This window comes from Hibiscus syriacus, unplaced genomic scaffold (assembly GCF_006381635.1).
Source record: "Hibiscus syriacus cultivar Baekdansim isolate YM2019G1 unplaced genomic scaffold, ASM638163v2 tig00112305_pilon, whole genome shotgun sequence".
NCBI classification, from domain to species: Eukaryota; Viridiplantae; Streptophyta; class Magnoliopsida; order Malvales; family Malvaceae; genus Hibiscus; species Hibiscus syriacus.
The window spans coordinates 636,205-662,917 of NW_024063299.1; the positions used below are offsets into that span (position 1 = coordinate 636,205).

Consider the following 26,713-nt stretch of genomic DNA (forward strand, 5'->3'; position numbering starts at 1 on the left):
AAGGAGACATCCATAAACCAAGGTTTCTATATTCTTGGAAAGAATAGTGTTTATGGTATCTACTAACTCACTAAAGATGATATATGATAGATTAATCTTCTTATTATGTTGGATACAATATATCCATCATATATCTATGATCCTAAGCGAGAAGTACCTACCTCCGGATGGTCTAAAACACCGAGATCATATAATGAAGGAATCAATCATGATGAGTTCTTAGGGTACTTGCACTATCCTTAGACTTATAGAGTGTATCCACAATCTCCTTTTCATTATATAAACCTGAGTTATCTAGTCCAAAATGGGTAGAGATTGTGTCAGAGTCAATAAAAATGAATTGACCTAAAAGATAGGATTGAATTCCTATGGTTTCGGATCGACACTCATTTTGGACACATACCGCATTGGAATAGAAGATGCGGACTAATTGATGATAAACAATAGGTTTGAGTTTAAAGAGTTTATCAAACTTCCATGATTTAAGAGTAGGAAGATATTGGAAATCCATATCTTCCATAGCTTGGATCGAAGGGATACGCTCTTCCCGTATTTTATATGAATCAAAACAAGTATGGTACCTATGGTAGAGATCTTGTCTACGACCAAGTACGTTGAAACAAGAGTTCAGAGTGGTCATATTTGGGTTATTTGGATTTGGATTAGGAGGAATTGGAGGTTTTGACTCGAGCGGCTAGATGTCCTAGGTCGTTTAGGATTAGACATGGGTTAAGAATCGGAATAGGATAGGTAACCTGCAAATTTAAAGACATGTATGCAATATAATCAATCCCAAAACTCAATTGAGTCTGCAATAGTCAATGTTCTCTAAACTGAATCCTAATGGGAAAAGTTTTTAAAACTATTTCAAAAATAATGTTTGAAGATCATAATATGTATAGTTTTCATGAAAACAACATAATTGAATCAAAAACATTAATTAAAACAATAAATTTTGAATTTTTTTGCGAAATTCAAAGAAAAGTTTGAAAAATTATGTGTTTTTGATGAATTTGGTTGTAAAATCTAATTTAGAGTCATCATATATAATCAATGCCCAATAATTTGTTCAACCTAGAACTAATTAAAACTAATCCTAAGTTCAAAAATCAATAAAACAAGGGTTTTAGAAAATATTACCTTGAAATTTGGATTTGAGTGAGAATGTGATGATGTTTTGCACGTTTTAATCATAGAAGTAGGATTAAGAGTTGAAGAGCAGTTGGATTTCGACCATAAAAATGTTGATTTTAAAGCAAATTTGAGATTAGGGCGTGAGAGGGATGAATGATGCACGGTTTGAGAGTGTTTGGGGTTTTGAAGGAATGAAGAAAATAAGCATTTTAAACCCAAAAAACCCGACTGTGTATCGATGCATAGCAGGTGTATTGATGCACATTCAGGACGTGCATCGGTGCACCTTCATGGATAATCGATGCACATTCAAGGGATGCATCGATGCACTAATGAGTGTATCGATGCATTAAGCACAAAAATGTCAAAAATTCATTTTTAAACACTCAAAATGCTAAATTAATTAGCTCTATAGTATTGGAAACTCATATATTGAAAATTAACTATATTCAAACAATAAAAAATCCTTAAATGACATTTGAACATATAATTAATTCTCACTAAGAATCATAAACTACCCTAAACTAATAGCAAAGAATGCAATCAAAAGAGTTATTTTTATAAGCATTTTTCATTTCTAATTAAAGTACTAAAATTAATTTAAACACTAAGTGAAGATAGGATAGTTAAACCTAATTCTCCTAAGTGTCCAAAATCTTTCTTTGTCTAAAGGTTTTGTAAAAATATCCGCTAATTGGTGCAAAGTATCAATAAATTCTAGAACTACATCTTCCTTAGCGCCATGGTCTAATGAAGTGATGTCTAATTTCAATGTGCTTAGTTCTAGAGTGTTGGATGATTTTTAGTGAGACAAATAGCACTAGTATTGTCACACTTGATAGGTATGATACCTACTTCATTCCATAATAAAAAAAGTTTTTGTTTCATCCGTAAAACTTGTGCACAACACCCCCTGAAATGTATTCCGATTCAGTAGTAGATAATGCAACACAATTTTGTTTCTTTGAAAACCAAGAAATCAACATATTTCCTAGGAATTGGCAAGTACCGGAGGTGCTTTTCCTATCTATTTTGTATCCTCCATAATCCGAATCAGTGAAGGCATGCAAGCTAAAGCTAGAGTCTCTAGGATACCAAAGTCCTAAACTAGGAGTATCCTTAAGGCATCTAAAGATTCTCTTAACAGCTAGTAAATGAGATTCCTTAGGGCATGATTAAAATCTAGCACATAAGCAAACAGTAAACATAATGTCCAATCTACTTGCGGTTAGATAAAGCAAAGATCCAATCATTGACCTATACAATTTAACATCCACACATTTACCTCCTTCATCTTTGTCAAGCTTTGTTGATGAGCTCATTGGAGTGGCATGAGGTTTCTCATTTCCAGTCCAAACTTCTTGAGCATATCCTTGACGTACTTAGCTTTTTTTGATGAAGATGCCATATTTTATTTGCTTGATTTAGAGTCCCAAGAAAAATGAGAGCTCCCCCATCATGCTCATATCAATTTCGCTCTACATTAGCTTAGAAAATTCTTGGCAATAGTATCATTAGTAGAACCAAATATATCATCAACATAATTTAATAAAAAAATCTTTACCTTTATGTTTAAAAACAATGTAGTGTCAATCTTCCCTTTTGAAAAACCTTTTTCAATTAAAAAGTTTGACAATCTTTCATACCAAGCTATAGGAACTTGTTTTAAACCATAAAGTGCTTTTGTCAATTTAAAAACATGATTTTGAAATTTAAATCTTCAAAACCAGGAGGTTGTTCTACATACACGTCTTTTTTATAAAACCATTTAAAAATGCACTTTTAACATCCAATTGATAAAATTTAAATTCATGAAAACATGCAAATGCTAATAACATTCTAATTGCTTCCATCCTAACTATGGGAGCGTATGTTTCATCATAGTCTATGCCTTCTTCTTGAGTATACCCTTGATCAACAAGTCTAGCCTTGTTTCTCACTATATTACCACTTTCATCAAGCTTATTCCTAAACACCCATCTAGTACCAACAGTAGATTTATTACTAGGCCTTCAACTAATGTCAATACTCTACTTCTCTCAAATTGATTTTACTATTCTTGCATAGCCATAATCCAATGTTCTTCATTTAATGCTTATTTAATATTATTAGGCCCTATGCATGAAACAAATGCAACATAAATACATATATTTCTAGGTGCTGAAAAATTATGGCTAATATCATTAGAATTACAAAACACATTGAATCCAAGATTTTCAAATTCAGTGCCATGATCACTCCTAACACTAGTTATGGAGTAACCTTTTTCATTTTGGATTACTTTTGAAAACGTGATGAATTTTTCTAATGCTTCATCTTTAGTACTTAAGAATAGAACCCAAGTATATCTAGAATAGTCATCTACCAATACAAATGCATATTGTTTTCCACCCAAACTAGTAGTCCTAGTTGGCCCGAAAAGATCTATATGGATCAATTGCAATACTCTACTAGTGTATACATCATTAATGGACTCGAATGAAGCTCTTCTATGTTTTCCTTTATCACAAGCATCACATATTTTATCATTATCAAATTTTAGCTTTGGCAACTATCTAACTAAATCTCCTTGAATTAGTCATTGAAGAACACTCATGCTAGCAAGTCCTAGTCTCCTATGCCATAACCAACTATCATGCTCATCCTTAGAAATTACGCATAAATTAGTCATATCAATAAAATCTAAATGCACCATGTATATGTCCCTATTTTATGACCAACAAGCATAATAAAAATGGATGCAATGCCAATCAATTTTGCAATCATTTAATTTAAAATAAGACATTGTATTCTTTATCAAATTCATTTTTCAAAAGATTATACTTTTAATCCTTTCACATATAAAACATTATGCAATGTCGATTATCGAGATTAAGAACTTATGCATAAAGTTTTTGAAAATGTTATGCATTAAAACTTTATATTATTAAAAAAAATAAGATCTATGCATAAACATTAAGAAAAATTTAAGGTCAAACTTTGCAAAACCAAAGTTCTTGAAAAATCGATATCAATTGTTAAAGAGATATCAATTACATTTAAAGATAAATTTTGACCAAAAAAAATATTATAATGAACTGTAGTTATGACAAATTTCTGAAAAATTTAGATGGTTCATCATAAAGCATTTTTCAACATACATGAGATAAAACATAATCATTCAACATTTAAAACCTCATGCATGCATAAACTGAACGAGCAACCAAATAATAACATTAAGTTTAGAGGTTACCCATTCCTTTTCATGTGTGGCCAGAGCATCTTTAATATCATCATTTTCATCATAATTTGCTCCCACGCATCTACAAGAGCCATTTAAGTAGATTTTGGTATCCAAATTGCTTTGGATCCTTGAATGTTAGTTTCGATGCCTCTTATTCCTTTTGGAACCCATACTTGTCTAATTTTAAATCGTTTTCCTTTCTTTAAATGGCAAGTACGGTCCTTATGACCATGATAATGACAATGTGAACATATAGACATTATTGAACTAGATGAATTATTTAAAATGATCTCTTTTTCTTTTGTTAAGCATTCAAGCTTAACTTTCAAATCGAATTTTCTTTTTCTATGCTTTCGAATTTCATTTTTGAAAGCTCTAAATCCTTCTTCAAGATTTTGTTTTTGAAAGCTCTAACTCATTTCTCAACATTTCATTTTGATTTTCTAAATCTGTTTTAGCTTTCAAAAGAAGATCTTTTTTAGCTATAAATTTAGAAATCAACTTATTGTATTTGGTGTTCATGGTCTGAAACTCCGAAAATAATTCATCATAAGCATCTTGTAACTCATTAAAAGATTTTGAATTTAATCTATTTGACTTAGAAGATACCTTTGGCTCTGTGAGAGCTAATAGAGACATCACCTTTATTGGTTCTTCTTTTCCTTGTCTCTATAGATATCCTCAAGCTTATCCCACATCTCCTTGGCATTTGAACAAGAAGAAACTCCTTTATATACATTAGGATCAATTGCACAACACATGTGCATAGCCTTTGTGTTTTGTTGAGCTTTCTTCCGTTCTTGATTACTCCACTTCTTTTCCTTCTTCGGAGAAGAATATCCTTTCTCGATATCATCCAAGCTTCCATATCAAATTCTTGGATAAATATCATCATAAACCTCTTCCAACGATGATAATTTGTTCCATTGAAGTATGGAGGTACGTCAATTGGTCTGGATTCTTCCATGGAGAATGAACCAGAAGTGGACGCCATCTTTATCGATTAACTCTTCCAGGATCTACTCAAGAGGTGATTAAACCTTAAAATGAGTCAAGCTCTGATACCAATTGTTGAGTTAATCGATCGACGAATCAGCCAAGAAGGGGTGAATTGGCAATTAAAAGTTTGGTGGAAGCTTTTGTAGAGAATTGAAAATATTTGCACAGCAATTTAGAGTGGTTCAACTTTCTTAACCTACCTTAGCTATCCACGCTAAGGATTTTCCAAAAAATTCACTAATTGTTCTTTCTTTTCAGGACAAAGAGTAACCTTACAAATACTCAAGAATTATACCCCAAATTCTTGAACACATTATTTTCAAAGAAAAATACACAAATTTCGCAAACTTAAAAGAAAACCTTACAAGTAGATTGTTTGCACAATTCTAGAACAAATAAAGAACACTCAAAGATAAATGCAATAGAGCACAAATGGTGTTCTTGAAAGAAAAATGAATATTGAATGAAAAATAGGCTTGAAGTGCTCAAACAATAAGTTTAAGGCTTTCTCTTTGATTCTCTCTTTTCTCTTGTTTCTTATTGTTGATCAATGGCTCCTAAGCTTGTTTAAATACTCATTGGATCACTTCTGAACATTGGGGATCATTAGTGGATTCAATAAAGCCGTTATTATATGAAAACAATTAATAAAACAATTGGGAGCGTATGGTGCATCGATGCATAAGCAATGTACATCGATGCAGTATATGTAAAATTCAAATATTTCAACCGTTGGAAGGATTAGTGCATCAATACACTAGGGGTGCATCGATGCATAAATACATTCGATGTTTTAAACAAGCCTGGAGTGCATCGATACATGGTTTGTGCATCGGTACACAAAATGCATTTGATGTTCAAAATATTTAGAAGTGCATCGATGCATGCCTTGTGCATCAGTACACAATGGATTCAAAATGGGGTGTGCATCGATGCATCAATGTAGTGCATCGGTACATCACTTTGTAAAATTGATTTTTGGCTCGTTTTTGGTTCGAAATACTTTGCGATTTTTTTTTCAAAAATATTTTAAGTATAAAACACAATTTTACACTTTAGTAAGGATTTAAATTGAACTTTAAAAGATTTGGAGTAATATTTTGATATTCGAATAATTGTATCGAATATACTTAGAAAATCATTTGTAAAATCTTAAAATTCATTTATCTTAATTTGTTATATCGAAACATCAAAATGTTTTCAACAGTATCAAGACCCTGGGTACCGATACCCCAGCATGGGTATCCATACCCCCTGGCTCCAACGACTAGTTTAATTTGAATTTAACAAAGGTAGTACCGATACCCCTTGAAGGGGTACCGATACCCCCTGTTATTGATAACCTTGTTTTACAGAAAAATCATCCCCAAACGGCTTCAAAACATCCCCAACGGCTATACACATCTTCAAACTCATTTCAAGCTATAAATTCAAGCTGAGGACACTTGAAGAAGCAAGAGAGAACAACTATCCAAGCAATTAAACACAAGAGAAGAATTTTCCATTCTTATTTTCATTCTCTCTTGTAAATATTTTTTCTTGTGAGCTTAATTCTTTTAAACAACTACCTTTGAGAGGTTTATTTGTTTACTTGTTTTATCCTTTTGTGAAGGGGAAAGTTTCTAGCTGATCCCGTGAAAAGCTATGGAAAGGTTCTAGTTTAGCCCATGAAAAACTAGGGAGTTGTAAAGGTTATCTCTTTGTCCTTGAAAAATAAAGAACAAATTAATGAATTTGTTGAAAAATCCTTGGTGAGGAGCTAAGGTAGTGGATGTAGACTTGGTTGAGAAGTCGAACCACTATAAATTACTGTGCAAATTTTCTATCTTTCAATCTCTTTACTTCCTAAGCACAAAAACCGTTCCAACCCCTCTTTGCAAACTGTTTCGGTAGTCGATTAGAGCTTACACAAATCCCAACAATTGGCATCAGAGCTTAACTCGTTAGAAGGCTTAACATCCTTGTGATGATCCTAGAAGACGCTCTGATAATTCTCGACATAACCGAGAAGATGGCTTCCACCTCCGACTCGTTCTACATGGAAAACTCCCTACCAATCGACAAGCCTCCATACTTCAATGGAGAAAACTATCATCATTGGAAGAAATTAATAAAGTTATTTATCCAATCCAATGATCATGATGCATTGGAGATGATCGATAACAGCTACTCTTCTCCAAAGAAGAATGAGAAGAAATGGAGTGACAAAGAACAGAAGAAAGCTCAACAAAATGCCAAGGCCATACACATAATATTTTTTGCATTTGTTCCTAAAATCTATGAAGGAGTTTCTTCGTGTTCAAGTGCCAAGGAGCTTTGGAATAAGCTCGAGGAAATCCATGGAAACAAGAAAGAAGAACCAACAAAGATGGTGTCTCTATTGGCTCGTGAAGAGGCCGAGGTATCTTCTAGCTCAAATGAATTTTTGATGAGTTACAAGCTACCTACAATGAATTATTTTCGGAGTTTGAGACCATGAACTCCAAATATAAGAAAATGATTTCAAAATACAAATAAGAAAACAATTTTCTTTTGAAAGCAAAAATAGATTTTGAGAACTAAAATGAAATTTTGATAAAGGATTTAGAGCTTTCAAAAATGAAAATTGAAAGTTTTGAAAAAGAAAATTTTGATTTGAAAGTTAAGTTTGAATGCTTAACAAAAGAAAAAGAAAGAATTTTAAATAATTCATTTAGTTCCATAATGACAATATGCTCACATTGTCATTATCATGGTCATAAGGAACATACTTGTCCTTTGAAGAAAGGAAAACGTTTTAAAATTAGACAAGTATGGATTCCCAAGGGAACAAGGGGCATTGAAACTAACGTTCAAGGATGCAAAGCAATTTGGATACCAAAATCCACTTAAATGTCTCTTGTAGGTGTGTGGGAGCAATGGTGATGAAAGTGATGATATTCAAGATGCTATAGCCACACATGAAAAAGGAATGTGTAACCTCTAAGCTTAATGCTTTTAATTTTGGTTATTTGGTTGCTCATTTGATTTTCATCATGCATGAGTTTTTGTTTTAAATGATAATGCATTATTGTTTTAATCTCATGTATGTTAAAAAGGTTTTATGATGAACATTTTAAAGTTTTTAATGATTTTCAGAATTTTTTAGTTCATCATAATAAAATTTTGGTCAAAATTGGTTTTAATACAAATGACATCTCTCTAACAATTGATATCAACTTTTCAAATACTTTGATTTTAAATGCAAATGATATCTTTCTAACAATTGATATCAAAATTTTAAATTTTTTTGACCTAAATTTAAATGTTTATGCATGTACTTAAAATTTTATAAGATATCTCTCTAACAATTGAAATCAAAAATTTTTAATGCATAATATTTTTGAAAAGCTTTATGCATATGCACTTAATTTCAACAATTGATATTGTATAAAGTATTTTAGGCTTGGATACATTGAATTTCATGTGCTACTAACATGTTTGTTATTCTTTGTTGAAATTCAATTTTTGTTTAAGTGTCAAGATTTTAAAGCTAAGTTTGAAATGCATTTATTGAGGGGGAGTTTTTGATTTTTCAAATAAATTTTAAATGAAAATTTATCACTTACTCTCCAATGTTATTTTAGAACTTTAAAGATTGAATTATTTTTTATATAACAAAAAGGGGGAGAAGTTTTGGTTTGAAAAAATCAATTTCTTCATGAAAAAGGGGAGCTTAACATTTTCATATATAATTGTTAACAATTGATATCTTTTTAACAATTGATATCCTTTTGTAAACAACTGATATCTTTTTCATTAAACATTTTATTAAGGGGGAGTTTAGCCAAAACCAATTTTTCAAATGTTTTGTTATATCAAAAAGGGAGAGATTGTTGAACTATGTTTCGATATAAAAAATTTAAGGCAAAATGTTTTTGGACTTGAATTGAATTTATTCAAAGTTTTCAAAAGGTTTCAAAAATAATTCAAAGTCCATTAAATTCGGATTTGAGCAAAAATGTAAATGGGTACTGATACCCCTATGAATGGGTATCAATACCCCTTATGAATGAGTATCAATACCCCTTATGAATTGGTACTGATACCCCTATGGGTATCAATACCCTGTGTACCGATACCCCTATTACTGGGTATCAATACCCCTATGAAGGCTCAAACATCGAATGCAAAAAGGGTATTGATATCCCTATGGGTATCAATACTCTGGGTACCGATACCCCTGCATGGGTATCCATACCCCCTCGCTCCAACGGATAGTTTAATTTGAATTTAACAAAGGTAGTACCGATACCCCTTGAAGGGGTACCGATACCCCCTGTTATGGATAACCTTGTTTTGCAAAAAATTCATCCCCAAACAGCTCCAAAACATCCCCAACGGCTATACACGACTTCAAACTCATTTCAAGCTATAAATACAAGCTGAGGACACTTGAAGAAGAAAGAGAGAACAACTATCCAAGCAATCAAACACAAGAGAAGAGATTTCTATTCTTATTTTCATTCTTTCTTGTAAATATTGTTCTTGTGAGATTAATTCTTGTAAACACCTACATTTGAGAGGTTTATTTGTTTACTTCTTTTATCCTTTTGTAAAGGGGAAAGGTTCCAGCTGATCCCGTGAAAAGCTAGGGAAAGGTTCTAGTTTAGCCCGTGAAAAACTAGGGAGTTGTAAAGGTTATCTCTTTGTCCTTGAAAAAAAGAACAAATTAGTGAATTTGTTGGAAAATCCTTGGTGAGGAGCTAAGGTAGTGGATGTAGACTTGGTTGAGAAGTCGAACCACTATAAATCGTTGTGCAAATTTTCTATCTTTCAATCTCTTTACTTCCTAAACACAAAAACCGTTCCAACCCCTCTTTGCAAACCGTTCCGGTAGTCGATTCAAGCTTCCGCAAATCCCAACAATCACCGACTGCCTTCACCATCGTCGAACGACCACCCACCCCTCCACTATTGACAGTCCCTTTTGTTGTCAGTCCTAATCCCCTTAAATCCACAATTCTTTAATCTCAAATACCTAACCCTAATCTCAAAATTATTAAATTATTTTTCTATTTTTGGAGAGTGGAATGATCAATGATAGAGAGGGAAAGCGGCGGTGGTGACAGCAACATCAATGGAAGCCAGTAAAAACAGGTAGAAGGGGAAGGGGAAGGAGAAAGGGAAGGGAAGTTGGATTTTTAAAAAAAATATTTTAAAAAAAAAATTAAAAAATTTAGAAAAAAATATAAACATGTTTCTTTTAACGGTGGGCACTTAAAAGTGTAACAAAAAAAAAAACATTATGCACCTATTTTTAACCAAAAAATCTTTAAACACCTAATGTTAACTTTGAGTATAATTTGAACACTTATTTTTACATTATTTTTTTAAACACCTCTCGATATTTTACGAATCCCAAAGTAAATGGACTCAATAATATATTTTAGAACAAAAGTTAAGACTAATTTTCATGTGATATTTACAAATAATTGATTAAATTTTAATTTAATTTAAAATTATTATTTTAAAAATTATAATTTTTTAATAATGTAAGGGTAATTACAATGTAATATCTATTCATAATCTTTCTTAACTATTGACAATACACTTCTTGTAGACATAAATGTTCGAATCCAAAACCTCAAGAGAGAACAACACTCCTTTGAACAATCGAGACCATTCAATGAGTTCTTAAAACTTATAAATTTAAATATATTTAAATGTACAGTAGAACATTTGATTTATAGATTAATGAGTGGTTGCGCCTGATTCTTTGAAGTCTTGGATTCGAACATCATGAAAACCATGAGTGTGAGCATTCAATATCAAATAATTAAAAGTTAAATTTAAACAAATACTACATTGTACTTACCACAAATTTAAAAAAAATTCAATAAAAATCTTTTATTAATATAACATGAGTTTAATTTTCCTCTTAAACATTTAATATCACGGTATTATTTTATATCTCATGTAACTTTTAGATGTGATATAATTAATTTTACATGAAATTATCATGTATATAAATTATTATATATAAATTTATTGCAATGATTATAAATATTTTATACTTAATAGCAACTAATTTAAATTCTTCCACTACATTTTGTTTTTCTTCAAATAAATTTAGAACAACGTAACATTTAGAACTCATCAAGTATTAAATCACCTCAATGGTAATAAAAATGTTATTATTCCTAAAAAAATTTATATGTCATACAGTAAGGGAGCAAAACTCAACTCTACTCAAAAAATCATTTTTAATTTCGAGTTATTCAAGTCGAGTTATTCGAGTCAACTCGAACTATAAATTTTTAAATTGTTCTTCATTTTTTTCCCCTAAATTCCTTTTTGCAGACTATTTATGTCAAAACTTTTGGGTGCTCACATAACCAGGCAAGGTTTTTTATGTACAAGTTTAGTGATTAGCTTAATGGGTGGTTTTGAGGTTAAGAGAAGACCAAAAATCAGTTTTTTACTCAATGAATTTCAATGCTATTTATATTGTTGTATATATGAATATGAGTACTAAATTCTTTTAGTTCATTGTTTTTGTTCCCTCAAATAATTAGATTCAGCAATAGCTTCTGTCTTCCATGCTTTTTCATAAGATATGATTGAAATTCATTGATGCTAAAAGCTTGAAATAATAGTTACCTTGCCCTGCTCTTATATATTGTGAAATTGCATATAATTTCTTCAATAACTAGTCATTACATATGTTGCTTGGGCTTTTCAATTTCCCTAAAGTACCGTGCTTGATATTTGTGTATTCGACATGGTATGAAGGTTGATCCTCCAATTATATGAAAAAACTTGGAAAATATAAAAGAGCATACCTTTTACATACTTGTATTGAATGCTCATTATCAAATCAAATACTTATCAACATATATTCAAATATAAAGTATGGGTTCTTATCTCCCAATTATGTGAAAAAAATGTTAAAAGAACTAAGCATGCCCGTATACCAAGTCCTGGTAAAATAGGTTTCATTGTGGAGTTACATTATTTGTATCATTTTAATTTTGGTACTTTTGGGTTTTCATGTGATTGCTGTGTGATTTACACTGTTTTGGTGGAATCAATGGATTAAATGTTGTCAAGCTGAGGAGGTCAACACTTGAAAGTCATTGAATATGCGGAGGAACATTGTAATATTACCATGCCGTCTATACTAATTCAAAAATTTTTATGCTAGAGATACTAATCGTATTGATTACATGTCAAACCTGATCTATGGTTGAACTTTGACATTCTGTTTGCAACAAAAATAATGAAGGTTTAATCCATCTCATTCATGTTCATACATTGTTTTGAGTAAAATCCAATTTGATTTTGCTATCAGTTTATCTGATACATCGACCACTTGTCAGAGTGACAGTGAATATATGGCGGGTTAGCTTTCATTATTTGGCTATGAGATATCTGACAATCCTGAGGAAGGAGACCTTTGGGTAACAAATACGTAAGGCTTCAACCCTTGAATTAATTAATTTGTTATTGTTTTGGAATGATGAACATCTTGTCACTGTTATAATAGTCACTGTTACTTTTGATGTCTGCCCGTGAAGTTCAACGTTCATTATAGGCTTAACTTTTCTACACTGGTTTTTAATAATATAAATTATTGACATATCAACATTATGCCAAAAGATGTCCTGGAGAATTTTCTGGTCTAAATTGAGTGCTTTTTCTTGTAGAGTATAAACAATTTCATGTGAAGTTGCGTTTCTTAGAGAGTTAAATAAGAAATTTTCTTGTCTATTTCACTTGTGATTCGTGTGATGATTATGAGATGCCTGAACAAGTCTGACATCGAATACAGAGTAGCATCATAGAATGAGAAACATCTACTTCCTCCAGCCACAAGCCTTTGAACCTCTTATCTCTTGGTACTCTCTCTCTCTCCCCCCCAATCTCCTTTTTTATTCTCTCAAAGGCTTCAGAATGGCTAAAGAATGACAGATAAATAAGAACTACACATTTGTCTTAAAAGAAATTTTGGTAACTTGAAACAACCGTCTCACCTCATTTTCCACTCCACTCCACTATATTCTCTTTCTTTAGCCTTTTTCTAAACCCACCTCTAAGCATTCTTTCTGTGACACACTTTATCCATTTGTTCCCTTCAAACACACTTTATCCATTTGTTCCCTTCAAACACACTTTATGTTATCAATGCTTACATGTTTTGATAATTTGATATTTTTTGGTTTTATTTGCAGATGGACAGTGAAAAACCCAAGTCAGTCTGCAATGAACACGTTAATTACAAAAGGTAAAAGTGCAAAAAAGCCACTGGTGGTTGCTGGGTGTGTTCCTCAAGGAAGTCGAGATTTGAAAGAGCTCGATGGGGTCAGTAGAGTTGGAGTCCAGCAAATTGACCGTCTTGTTGAAGTTGTAGAGGAGACCCTGAAAGGGCATGAGGTGCGGCTTTTGAGCCGCAAGACTTTGCCAGCGCTGGACCTTCCTAAGGTTTGAACTTTTAATTATTGCTATTTCAGTTGCTTAAATGGAGTTACTTTATGACCATTCTGTTATTGGACTATTGTTTTTTGGTAATTAGTACCATTGTGTTCTTTAGCTTTGACAATGTTCACGTGGAAATGGTGTTTAACAGCTAATAGTTAGTTTTCGAACTGTTGCTACCAAATACATTGCTAATAATGCCAGAGGTTTCCCTTAATTACAAGTATAGATAATCTCAAATTAGCACAAAGATGATAACTTCTTTAATCTTAAAGATTAATTTAACTTATATTTGTTTTATTTGATATCAGGTTAGAAAGAACAAGTTTGTTGAGATTCTTCCAATTAATGTTGGTTGTTTAGGTGCTTGCACTTATTGCAAGACAAAGCATGCTCGTGGTCACTTGGGGAGCTACACTGTTGACAGTCTTGTAAGTTATGCTGCTTGACTACTATATCTTTATTACTTTTTGGTTCTGTTTTTAATAACCTCTCTGGAATGCAGGTTGAGCGCGTCAAAACTGTTATAGCTGATGGGGTCAAGGAGATATGGTTGAGTAGTGAAGATACTGGAGCATATGGTATTCTAGTTTTTTGTCTGCCCATGATGCCCAAGACACTTTACATTTAAGAGTTCTGTTCCTGCAGCGTCTATAGTTGAAAATATTGTTGAAGTTCCCAAATGCATGCATACATGCATATATTTATAAAGATTAACAGCTGCCTATATATATATATGAATACGTATCTATGGAAATTATTCTTATAGGTCATGCAATATCGTAGGTCGCGACATTGGGGTTAATCTACCAGTTTTGTTGAATGCCATTGTTGCGGAACTTCCTCCTGATGGGAGCACAATGTTACTAATTGGAATGACTAATCCTCCTTTTATCTTGGAGCATCTGAAAGAGATAGCAGCCGTTTTGTGTCATCCTTGTGTATATTCCTCTCTTCACGTTCCAGTTCAATCTGGCAGTGATTTTGTCTCGACTGTAAGTCCAAAATTTGATCATATTACATGTCTTTATCTTGGTCATGGCTTTAAGTTGTTATTTACTGACTAAACAAATAAATAAAAAAATTGTGTATAATGCAGGTAAATTTCCTTAAATATATGCTAAATGATAATTGTCTTACTAAGTATTTTTTTTATTGTTTTAAGCCATGAATCGGGAATATGCTGTGAACGAGTTAAGGACCGTGGTAGATACCTTGACTGAACTCGTGCCAGGCATGCAGATTGCAACTGATATAATATGTGGATTTCCTGGTTAGTATGCCAATTAAGTTGTCTCCTTTTCTCATTTATCCTTGACGCACATATATATTTGGTTTAAATAAGACAATTCTATTTTTGGAAAATGTTTTCCATTTTCTATATCTGGTTTTAAATAAGTTAAAGAACTAAATAAGAAAGCAAAGTTAAAAACAATTGGACTGGGGGTCAAACCATTAATGCTTCCTGTTCTTGATACAATTGGTTCAACCTGCAGAACTTGTTGGTTTACATTAAAGGAAATTTAAGTAATTGAAAGTGATTTTAATGTTAAATGTAGTAAATGATTAATAAAATTATGTATTTGGCTTAATAATATGGTCTTTTCTATAAAATTTAGAGCTTATAGGTTCAAATATCATCGATTACCAAAAAAATAAAATAAAATCAAACGAGTTTGCAGTTTTATATTGTAAATTGATTGGATAGTCTACTGGTCCCTGGTTCAACTGGTCGGTCAGATCCCGTTTTCTAGTTTTATTGAAGAACTAAAATTTGATACCTCCTTTTCCCCTAGCAAATTAGAAAAGAAAAGAAAAAGGGTTTACAACTTTTATTTATTTATTTTGGTTTCAAATTTCAAAATTGAAAAAATTAATATGAAAATAATTTATTTTACAAGAACTGCAAGCTAGACTGCTAGAGGTTCCCATGGCCTAGACTTCATTTGGTCACAAACCTTGGTGAGCTAGTCCTGGATCTACTCCATTTCAATGGGCTTAGGGAAGTTTCAATGGTCAGCCCAAATTGAGGGTAAAATGTCTCCCAAGTCGGGCCCATGGGAGAAAATTCTAATCCATCACAAATATTGTGTATCCTATGAGAACATTTACTCTTAATAAGCTGCTTAAGGACTTAGTTTAATGTTTTTTTGATTCAATTATAATAATTTTAGGGTCATTTCAGGTGAAACTGATGAAGATTTTGCTCAAACAGTAAACCTTATCAAGGAATACAAGTTCCCACAAGTTCATATATCACAGTTCTATCCAAGACCTGGTACGGTGTTTGTTATTGCTGCAATTTCTTTGATGTAATTTTCTACTTTTTCTATCTTGGCTTTATTTTAGTAAAAAATTTATCTTTCTTTTGTTTACCAATTATCAATCTGAGTCCACGTGAATGGCATATTTTGTTTGTTCCATTGGAGCTCGTGAATTCCTGGATATTCATACGTATCTACTTAAGCATATCCATTTAAGGATATGTACTCTTGTAGCAATCATTAGGCTTTGTTATGATGCCTTTAGGCAGATTTATTTTTTTACTAGAATACTTAAACAAACAAATCCTTGATGAATAATTTAAAATTGGAAAAAAGAAGTTTGTTTCAAACTATTATTTCATCTAGCAGCTACAAGGATAGAATGTGAAGAAAATACAGATTACCAGGGCCTGTTTATTTTTGAAAACATTTTCCAATCTCCAGGACTGTTTGAATTTCTTGATTTCTGTTTTGGGGAGTTGTTCCACCCGTTATGTATTAGTTTTCCTTTGGTCTTATTATTAAATTGTGCCCCTTCAACTATTGCCAATTGGTTTTAGGTTAGATGCTTAATATTAATTAGAACCATTGTTAATGTTCTTCCTACCTAATCTCATGGGTGGGAGGATGATGACCTCTGGTGAGGTTGTCCAATGTAGGTTTGTGAGAGACGTCTGTTAAGTGTTAGGTTTCCTTTGATCTTATATTAAAATTGGGCTTCTCCACCTACTACCTATTCTTTTCTACAATAATCGTTACATTTTATTTCAATCTATGCTCTGTGAACATAGCAACAGAAAAACCTTAAGTCTTGGATTGGAGGCAGCATGCCTTTAGTAAGAAAAATGAACACATGAAACTGCAAAGGTTAGAATTTTTAAAGAAGATTTAGCATTGTTATTAACAAGTACATCATTCTTTAGGCATTTTCCTTTGTTAGATATTGATTGTAAATTACCCAAATGCTAGGAATAAGAATTGTGTGGTAAAGACTGATTTAAGGTTAATAAATTGACCTATTGGATGCAAAAATAAAAAAGAATGATAACTTTTGTAGTATAGAGCTAAACAAATGATTAGCCCTTATTTAGCTGTTCTAATAAAATTTGGCATAATTTAGCTATATTTGACTCCGATAAATCCATGTTAGAATTTGGAAATGGTATATTTGTCGTTATAATCTTAATGTATGAACTCCCAAAAGTTGAGAGATATTTAGACATTAATGGACTTCTTTATCTCAAAACAAAATAAAATAAAATAAGGCATCACTGGTCTTCATAATTTAAACCTCATCTGTTGAACAAAATATGCTTGATATTTTGCTTGGCCTATGTTCAGACTGTTCAGTTGTTTGGTCCTAGTTGTGCTAAGCTGAAAAGTTCATATGTATGATCTTTCTAAAACTAGGAACTCCTGCTGCAAGGAGAAAAAGGCCCCAAGCTCTAGAGTGAAGAATCGGAGCCGTGAATTAACTTCTGTTTTTGAAGCCTTTACACCGTATAAAAAAAGATGAGTGAGAGAGTCAGAAACATAGAGAGAGAAAGAGAGAAAGGCCAGTCTTCCTCCGGCGAGAGTTGGATTGTTTTCGTAAACAATCTTAGCAAGAGAGTCTCTAGAAGAGCGTTAAGAGATCTTTTTCTATTCCAGGGCCATGTGGTGAGAGTTTTCATTCCAAATGAGACAAATAAACCGAAGTATAAATCTTCCACATTCACTTTCGTGCAGTTTGGTAATGAAGCAGGCATGAGAAAGGCAAACGAGATTATAAACGGGTCGTGGATATATAGGAGGAAAGTATTTGTTGGAGTTGCAAAATATTAGAAAGATCGATCAAGGATAGTAGGAAAATCTCGGTCACTAACTGATGCTTCAAAGCTGATTACAAAAGAAAAAGCTAAACCAAAGGAGAGAGCAGAGCTTCCGAGAAGTATAAGGGATGATAGATCATATAAGGATGCCTTGTTGACGAGTAGCAAGCAAAGGAGGGATTTGGATAATAGAGAGAATATAAATGATAGTTTAGAAAGGGGTAGAGGGAAGAAGAATATTTGGGAGATGCATATTCCCACTAAAAGCTCAAGTTGGGTGAAACAGTCACTAACGGGTATAGTCAAACAATCATTCGAATTGGAGTTGGTTCAGAGTGCTTTGGCTAATGAAGGTTTTGAAGTCAAGATTGCTAGTTGAGGATACATTTGGAACTCTTGTGTTGTCATGAGGAGATGAAGGAGGCTTGGATGAATAGAAGTGAGGTGTTATGGTTCTGGTTCGACCAGTTAGCACCTCTACTGAATGAAGTTAGAGTGCCAATGGCATTCTGTTTGGTAGAGCTTTATGGTGTTCCTTTGTTATGTTGACAAGAGGCTTTTGTGGAAAAGTTAGCTGGGAGTTGGGGGACAGTGGAAGGCATTCAAGAATCGACAAAAAATAGGGAAGATCTCACGACGGTGAAAATTTTGGTCAGGGTGGCAAGCCCATTTGATGTCCCGGAAGTGATCACCTTAGGGTCGTATAAAAGATATTTAAATAGAATTAAATTGGGTTCAACATCTAGTTTTTCGAATTTCTTTCCAAGCATATCGTCGGAGAAAGATTCTGATAGAAGAGACACTGCCATAGAGCCATCGGAGGAGGAAGCTGACAGTCTAAACTCACCTGACAAGGTAGTTCTGTTTGGTTGGTCGAGGATGCACGTAGGAAAGTTGACACGTGGATTGATCAAGGAGTTGCTTCCGATTTTGTTGAAGTTGGTAGAGGAAATCAGTTTCCAAGAAGAGCAGAGATGGGAAAGACATTAATGAAGGGGTGTCAGATTTGCACAGTTTTGGGAGTAACAAAATGGGTTGGGCATTAGAAATTTGGATAGTTCAAATTTTAGCATACAGGTCCAATCGGTGGGGAGTAGTGAGCCTGTTTCTCCTATAAAGAAGATAATTCCTGCAGGTCCAACAGTAAAAATAAGTGGGCTCAGGTTTGTAAGTCAAAAACAGTGTCTGACTTTTTCTAGCAGTTCAGGGTAAACAAGTAAAGGGGAAAACCATTGTGAATTAACAGTAGAGGTTGGTTAAGAGAATCTAGCATTGAATGCATCAAATGTGGGGGTTTGATGAAGGTTTTAATCTGACAAGCATAAGGGGTGGTTTGCAAAAGCGTTCATCAATTTCATTATCCTTGAAGAGCGCTCCGGATGGAAGGAGGATTATCGAAAGTTATAAGAGAGTTTATAGAAGGTCAAGAGAGAGTAATATCTGGCTTCAAAATGTGTAGGGTTTTAGTACTGTAACAGAGGGAGAATTAAGCAAACAGAAGGAAAAAGCTATAATTTCAAGATTAGCTTAATCTGAAATTCCAGAGGTTGTTAATTTTATAAAAGGGGACAGTGATGGATCGAAGAATAGGAGATTCTGCAGGAGATTTAAAAGGTTTATGATCATGGATGCTTTAGACCAGGTTAGTATTTCTACTATGTCCTCCTCAGCTTTTTCATTGTTGTTGGAGGAAGCTCTCACTACTTGAGAAATAAGCAAGATGTTGGGTATATCATTCAAGAAAGGAAAGAAAGCTTTTCTGGATAAAATTATGAATTTGAAGAAAGGTTTGAGTGGGGATAAGTGAGTAGGTGGATAATTTGGGGGAGAGTTTGATATTAGTTAATTTTTATGATGCAAAAGTTAGTATTATTGTCTTGGAATGTCAGGGGTTTGGAAAAAAAAAGCATCGATCTATTCAAATAATGGTTTCTGAGAAGAAACCATCTTTTCTTTTTCTATAAGAAACAAAAGTGGATATAATTCCAAGTTTTTTATTCAGAATAAGTGGTTTGAATAATCTTAAAGGGTTTGCTAAATCACCAGCAGAAGGTTCCTCATGTGGTATTTTAAGTTGTTGGTATGATAGTGTTTTTGAGTTAGAAGAACAACATATACATAGGAGATTCATTGCCATTTCTGGGAAATTCAAAACGAATCAATTTAGGCGTGGTTTTATTAATGTATATGGTCCTTCTGTGGAGGAAGAAAAAACTGGTTTTTTTGAAGAGCTGAGTTTGTTTCTAAATGGGTTCAATATACCTTTATGTGTGGGAGGGGACTTTAATGCTTATTTAACAGAGGATGAGAAGAAAGGTAGAGCACAAAACATAAATTCTATGGAGATTTTTAGGCATTTTATTCAACAAACTGGCCTAATTGATCTACCATTAATCGAGGGAAGTTTTACTTGGGGCAATAATCAGGAAATCATACTGTTGTCAGATTGGACAGGTTTTTGGTAAACATTAATTTCTCATCTGCCTTTTTGGATATCACTCAATCTTTACTGAAGAAGTCTATTTCTAATCATAATGCAATTATACTTGAGAGTGGGGGAGTTAATTGGGGTAAGAAGACCTTTCAGGTTGTTCAATTATTTAATGAATGAGGATGGGTTTGATGAGCAGGTTGTTGAGTCTATCAAAGAGTATAAGAAAGTTAACAGAAGAGCTGAAATTCTGAGTATTATTAGAAGCACAAAATTTGCTATTAAAAAATGGTCTGGAATGAGAGATCAGTTTTTAGGTGCTTTAATTAATGCCTTAGAAGAGAAGATTCATCAATTTGAAAAGGATTTTCAGCAACAACAATTTTTGAAGGAAAGAGACAGTGTAGCAGAATTACGTTCTTTGAGAAATGAACTGTGGAAATTATACAGGATTGAGGAGCAAATCTGGTTTCAAAATTCAAGAGAGAAATGTGTAAAAGATGGAGACCAGGATTCTAAATTTTTTCATACTTGTGCTACCATTAAAAGGAGGATGAATTCTTTGAATGATCTCAATGTTAAGGGTGAAATCATTTATGATCCGTTTCTTATCAAGGTAAGTGTTTGAGATCATTTTTTTTGAAGCTTTTAATTACCGCTAAACTTTGGAAATGGATGATATTAAGCTTAATTTTTCAAGAATCTCTTTAGAGTAGAGCCTTATTTTAGAAAAAGAGTTTATGGAAGAAGAAATTTGGGAGGCTTTAAACTCGTGTGGTAGCAATAAAGCTCCAGGGCCTGATGGGTTGAATATGGGGTTCTTTAAAATATTTTGGCTTTTTTTGAATGATGATATTATGAAAATTTTTCATAATTTTTTCTTGGGAAAAGATTGGGAGCATGATATTAATCGCTCTTTCATAACTCTCATCCTGAAGGGTTTTAACATCGGTGGTTTAGATGACTTCAGACATATCAGTTTAGTAGGAGGGATGTATAAGATCATTTCGAAGTGTCTTTTGAGAAGGTTAAGAAGTTGCATCAATGATGTTATCAGTGCTTCACAATTTGCTTTCATTCCTGGTCGAAAAATCTTGGATCACTCTTTTATTGCTAATGAAGGAATTGACTTTTGGAGGAAGAAAAGATTAAAGGGTTGCGTGTTTAAGATGGATTTCAGGAAGGCTTATGATACGGTGGGTTGGGATATTCTCTTTAAAGTGATGGTAAAAATGGGTTTCGGAATTAAATGGTGCAGTTGGATTAGAAAATGTGTTACATCTGCCTCGGTGTCAATTTTGGTTAATGGTGTGCCAACTGAGGAATTTCCAATGGCTTGAGGCCTTAGACAGGGCTACACCTTTTCCCTACTATTGTTTAATCTTATATGAGAGCTTCTTAACCTATTGCTTCTTAAGGAGATTTCTTCGGGTTTGTTCTGTGGTATGGTTTTAGGTAAAGATGAGGGTTTGTAATACCCCAAATTTTGACCAGTGACTAAAATGTAAGTTTTGAAAGTTTAGAGGCTAAAGTATAAATTTTGAAAAGTTTAGGACTAAAATTGTAATTTTTAAAAGTTATATATTTTATCTTGTAAATGAACAGTTTAGATTAAATAGAGATTTTAGTGGGAATCAGATTTTTGGTACGAGAATTATGTTAAAAGCTATAAAGCAGTAAAGTTCAGTATTGAAATCGGATAATCAGATCGAATCAGAATTTCAAGAAAATGTTAAGGATACTAGATAACGGTTGGAAGTATTATTTATATATTTTAGAAAAGTGAAATTTAATATGGATCAATGGAATTAAGGCCGATTTTCTATGTTAAGCAAAAATTTTGGAATTAGGTGACTAAATTGTAATTTTCAAAAATTTCAAGGATAGAAGTATAAAATTAGAATTAAGATATTTTCTTTATGGATATGATGATGCAAGGGATGATGTCAAAGAGTGGCAAAGTTGTAGTTATGAAGTTTCATTAATGGCAAAAATGAAATTTCCTATTAAATTGAGTTTTTAATTCAATTTAATTATATTTAAGCCATGTGTTAATGTTGAAAACATTTTGATGTTTCGAAATAAAAAATTAAGTGTTATTGAATTTTATGATTTTATAATCATTTTTAAAGTATATTCTATTAAATTATTCGAATATCAAAATATTACTCCAAGTTTTTCAAAGGTCAATTTCAATCCTTACTAAAGTGTAAAATTGTGTTTTAAATTTAAAATATTTTTGAAACAATTTTTGACAAAGTATTTCAAACCATAATCGAGCCAAAATGATTTTTAGGAAGGGATGTACCGATACACTCTTTAGTGTATCGATGCACACCCAACATCGAACCTATTTTGTGTACCGATGCACAGACAATGCATCGATACACTCCTGTCTCCTAAAAACATAGAATGCAATTAATGTACCGATGCACCTGGGGTGTACCGATACACTAGGTTATATAACGGTCGAAATATTTGAATTTTACACACAGTGTACTGATACACCCTTGAGAGTGTACCGATGCACCTACGCTCCCAACAGATTTTTAAATGATAATTACACCATAACGACTCTATTGACTTCTCCAACAATCCCAACGTTCAGAAGTGATTCAAGGAGTATTTAAACAATCTTAGGAGGCATTGATCAACAACAATTAAGAAGATAAGCTAGGGAATCAGAGAGAAAACATCAAATCTCAAGTTTGAGCATTTTCAAACTTATTTTTATTCAATATTCATTTTGCTTTCAAGAACACTTGTTGTGGTTAATTGTATTCATTTTTTAGTGTTAGTTATTTGTTCTAGAATTGTGCAAACAATCTACCTTGTGAGGTTTTTCTGTAAGTTTGCGAAATTTGTATTCTTCTCTTTGGGAGAGAGTGTTCTCAAGAATTTGGGATATAATTCTTGAGAGAGTTGTAAGATTACTCTTTGTCCTCAAAAGAAAGGATAAATTAGTGAATTTGTTGGAAAATCCTTAGTTTGGATAGCTAAGGTAGTGGACGTAGACTTTGGTTGAGAAAGTCGAACCACTCTAAATCGCTGTGCAATTATTTTCTATTTTCTACAAAAGCTTCCACCAAAATTTTAATTACCAATTCACCCCTCTTGGCTATTTCGTCGATCGATTAAGTCAACAATTGGTATCATAGCTACACTCATTTGAAGGTTTAACCACCTCTTGAATTGATTCAGGAAGAGTTATATCGATATTTAAGTCATCAATGACCTCCACTTCAAACTTCGACTTCGGTCTTGATTCAATGCCCGTCAACAAGCCTCATTTCTTCAATGGAGCTAATTATGCTTATTGGAAGAATAGAATGAGGTGTTTCATACAAGCAAGTGACATGGGAGCATGAAATATCGTGGAAGACAGATACATCATACCTTCCACTCATTTAAGATTGTGGAGTGAAGAAGAGACAAGAATGTTCCAGCTCAACTCAAAGGCTATCCATATTATTTTTTGTGCTTTTGGACCAGATGAGTACGAAAGAGTTTCATCTTGTACAACCACCAAGGAGATATGGAACAAACTACAAGTCACTCATGAAGGAACAAACGAGGTAAAAGAATCTAAAATTAGTCTTCTAACTAATAGCTATGAAAATTTCAAGATGAAACCAGATGAAGACATCAAAGCTATGATGGATAGATTTTCCACGATTGTCAATGGTCTCAAATCATATGGAGAGATCATTCCAAATGAGAAGCTTGTGAGGAAGTTGATTTATTCTCTTTCTAAAGCTTGGCAATCAAAGAAGACGTCGATCATCGAAGCTAAAAACCTAAAGTCTCTGACTCTTGATGAACTCATCGGTTCTCTACTCACGCATGAAATGATGATTCAAGATGAGGTAGACCTCGAGAAGAAGGACGAGACAAAGAAGGAAAAGGAGAAAAAGAAAAATGTTGGAGTTTCTCTCAAATCTAAAAAAAATTTGAGAGTGATTCGGATGAAGATGACGATACGAGGAAATGGCATTATTTGCCAAACGATTCAGAAAACTAATAAAGCCTAACAGAGGAAGAAAATGCAAACAAAATGAAGGCTTCAAAATTAAATCAAAGGAGAAAGACCCTATTATTTACTACGAGTGCAAAAGTCGGGGCATGTCAAATACGATTGCCCACAATTAAAGAAGAATGGTCAATCCAAGAAGAAGCACAAGGCTCACGTGGCTACATGGAGTGATGATGAACAATTCGATGAAGAGGAACAAGAAGTAGCAAACTTGTGCTTGATGGCCATCGGGGAAAGCTCTCAGGAAAAAGAGCATTGTTTCAAGGCGCAAAATACAAGTTCAAATTCATGGTACCTTGATAGTGGATGCTCAAGACACATGACCAGAGACAAGAGCCGGTTTATAGAGCTAAACGATAAAAATGGAGCAAAGGTGACTTTTGGTGATAATTCAAAAGGTCACATTGAAGGTATATGTACTATAGGTAATACCTCTTCCATACAAATTAAAAATGTTTTATATGTGAATGGGTTAAAGCATAATCTATTGAGTATTAGTCAATTATGCGATAAAGGATACAATGTCTTGTTTGAAACTAATGGTTGTAAAGTTATTGGCATTGCATCTATTCGAATTATGCTTGTTGGTCATAGAATAGAAAACATTTACATGGTGCATTTAGATTCTATTAATATGACTAATTTATGCCTAGTTTCTAAGGATGAAAATGATAGTTGGTTATGACATATAAGACTAGGACATACAAGCATGAGTGTTTTACAAAAACTAATTTAAGGAGATTTAGTAAGAGGGCTGCCAAAGTTAAAATTTGATAAAGATAAAATCTGTGATGTTTGTGCTAAAGGAAAACATCAAAGAGCTTCATTTAAGTCCATTAATGATGTATCAACTAGTAGAGTATTACAATTGATCCATATAGATCTTTTTGGGCCAATTAGGACTACTAGCTTGGGTGGAAAACAATATGCATTTGTCTTGGTAGATGACTTTTCTAGATATACTTGGGTTTTATTCTTAAGTACTAAAGATGAAGCATTAGAAAATTTCAACACGTTTTCAAAAGTAATCCAAAACGAAAAAGGTTACTCCATTTCTAATGTTAGGAGTGATCATGGTACTGAATTTGAAAATCTTGGATTTACTAAGTTTTGTAATTCTAATGGTATTAGCCATAATTTTTCAGCACCTAGAACCCCTCAACAAAATGGAGTTGTTGAGAGGATAATCATAACTTTAGAAGAAATGGCTAGAACAATGCTTTGTGAAAACAATTTGCCAAAATATTTTTGGGCGGAGGTCACAAATATTGCTTGTTATGTTATTAATCGAGTAATGATTAGGCCAATTTTAAAGAAAAATCCATATGAAATTTTCAAAAAATAAAAGCCTAACATTAACTACTTTCATCCATTTGGATGTAACTGTTTTATTTTGAACAACGGTAAAGACAATCTTGGCAAATTTGATGTTAAAAGTGATGAAGGAATTTTTTTGGGTTATTCCTTAAATTCTAAAGCTTATAGAGTATTTAATAAAAGAACTTTAGTTGTAGAAAAGTCTATACATGTTGTTTTCGATAATAATCCCCTTCCGAGGAAGGATTCTTGTGTTGATGATGACGTAGGTATTGTAAATACACATGACGTTAGACATGACGTTGGAGAATAATCATCAAAGGAAGAAGTAAAAGATGAGGAAACTCACGATGTTCTTAAGAATCCAACCATTGAAGAAAGGGAAGTCACTTATCCAAGAGAGTACAGCTATGTCAAGGATGGTGAAATTATAGGTGATCCATCAAAAGGGGTAACAACTCGATCTTCTCTTAGAAATATAGCCTAAGAATATCCAAGAAGCATTAGATGATGAAAATTGGATTATGGCTATACAAGAATAGTTAAATCAATTTGAGAGAAGTAAAGTTTGGACATTAGTTGAAAGGCCTAGGAATAAATCTACTGTAGGTACTAGATGGGTATTTAGGAATAAGCTTTATGAAAGTGATAATATAGTGAGAAACAAGGCTAGACTTGGTGCTCAAGGCTATACTCAAGAAGAAGACATAGACTGATGAAACATATGTTCCCTTAGCTAGGATGGAAGCAATTAGAATGTTATTAGCATTTGCATGTTTCAATGAATTTAAATTATATCAAATGGATGTTAAAAGTGCATTTTAAATGATTTTATAAAAGAAGAAGTGTATGTGTAATAACCTCCTGGTTTTAAAGATTCAAAATTTTCAGATCATGTTTTTAAATTGACAAAATCTCTTTATGGTTTAAAACAAGCTCCTAGAGCTTGGTATGAAAGATTGTCAAACTTTTTAATCGAAAAAGGTTTTTTCAAAAGGGAAGGTTGACACTACATTGTTTTAAAGCGAAAAGGTAAAGATTTATTACTAGTTCAAATTTATGTTG

The 26,713-nt window shown here is 32.9% G+C and overlaps 1 pseudogene; it reads left to right on the forward strand.

The window, feature by feature from the left end:
* The first annotated feature begins 7,724 nt into the window (after positions 1-7,724).
* LOC120177709 overlaps positions 7,725-26,713 on the forward strand; it is a 32,213-nt pseudogene continuing 13,224 nt past the window's right edge.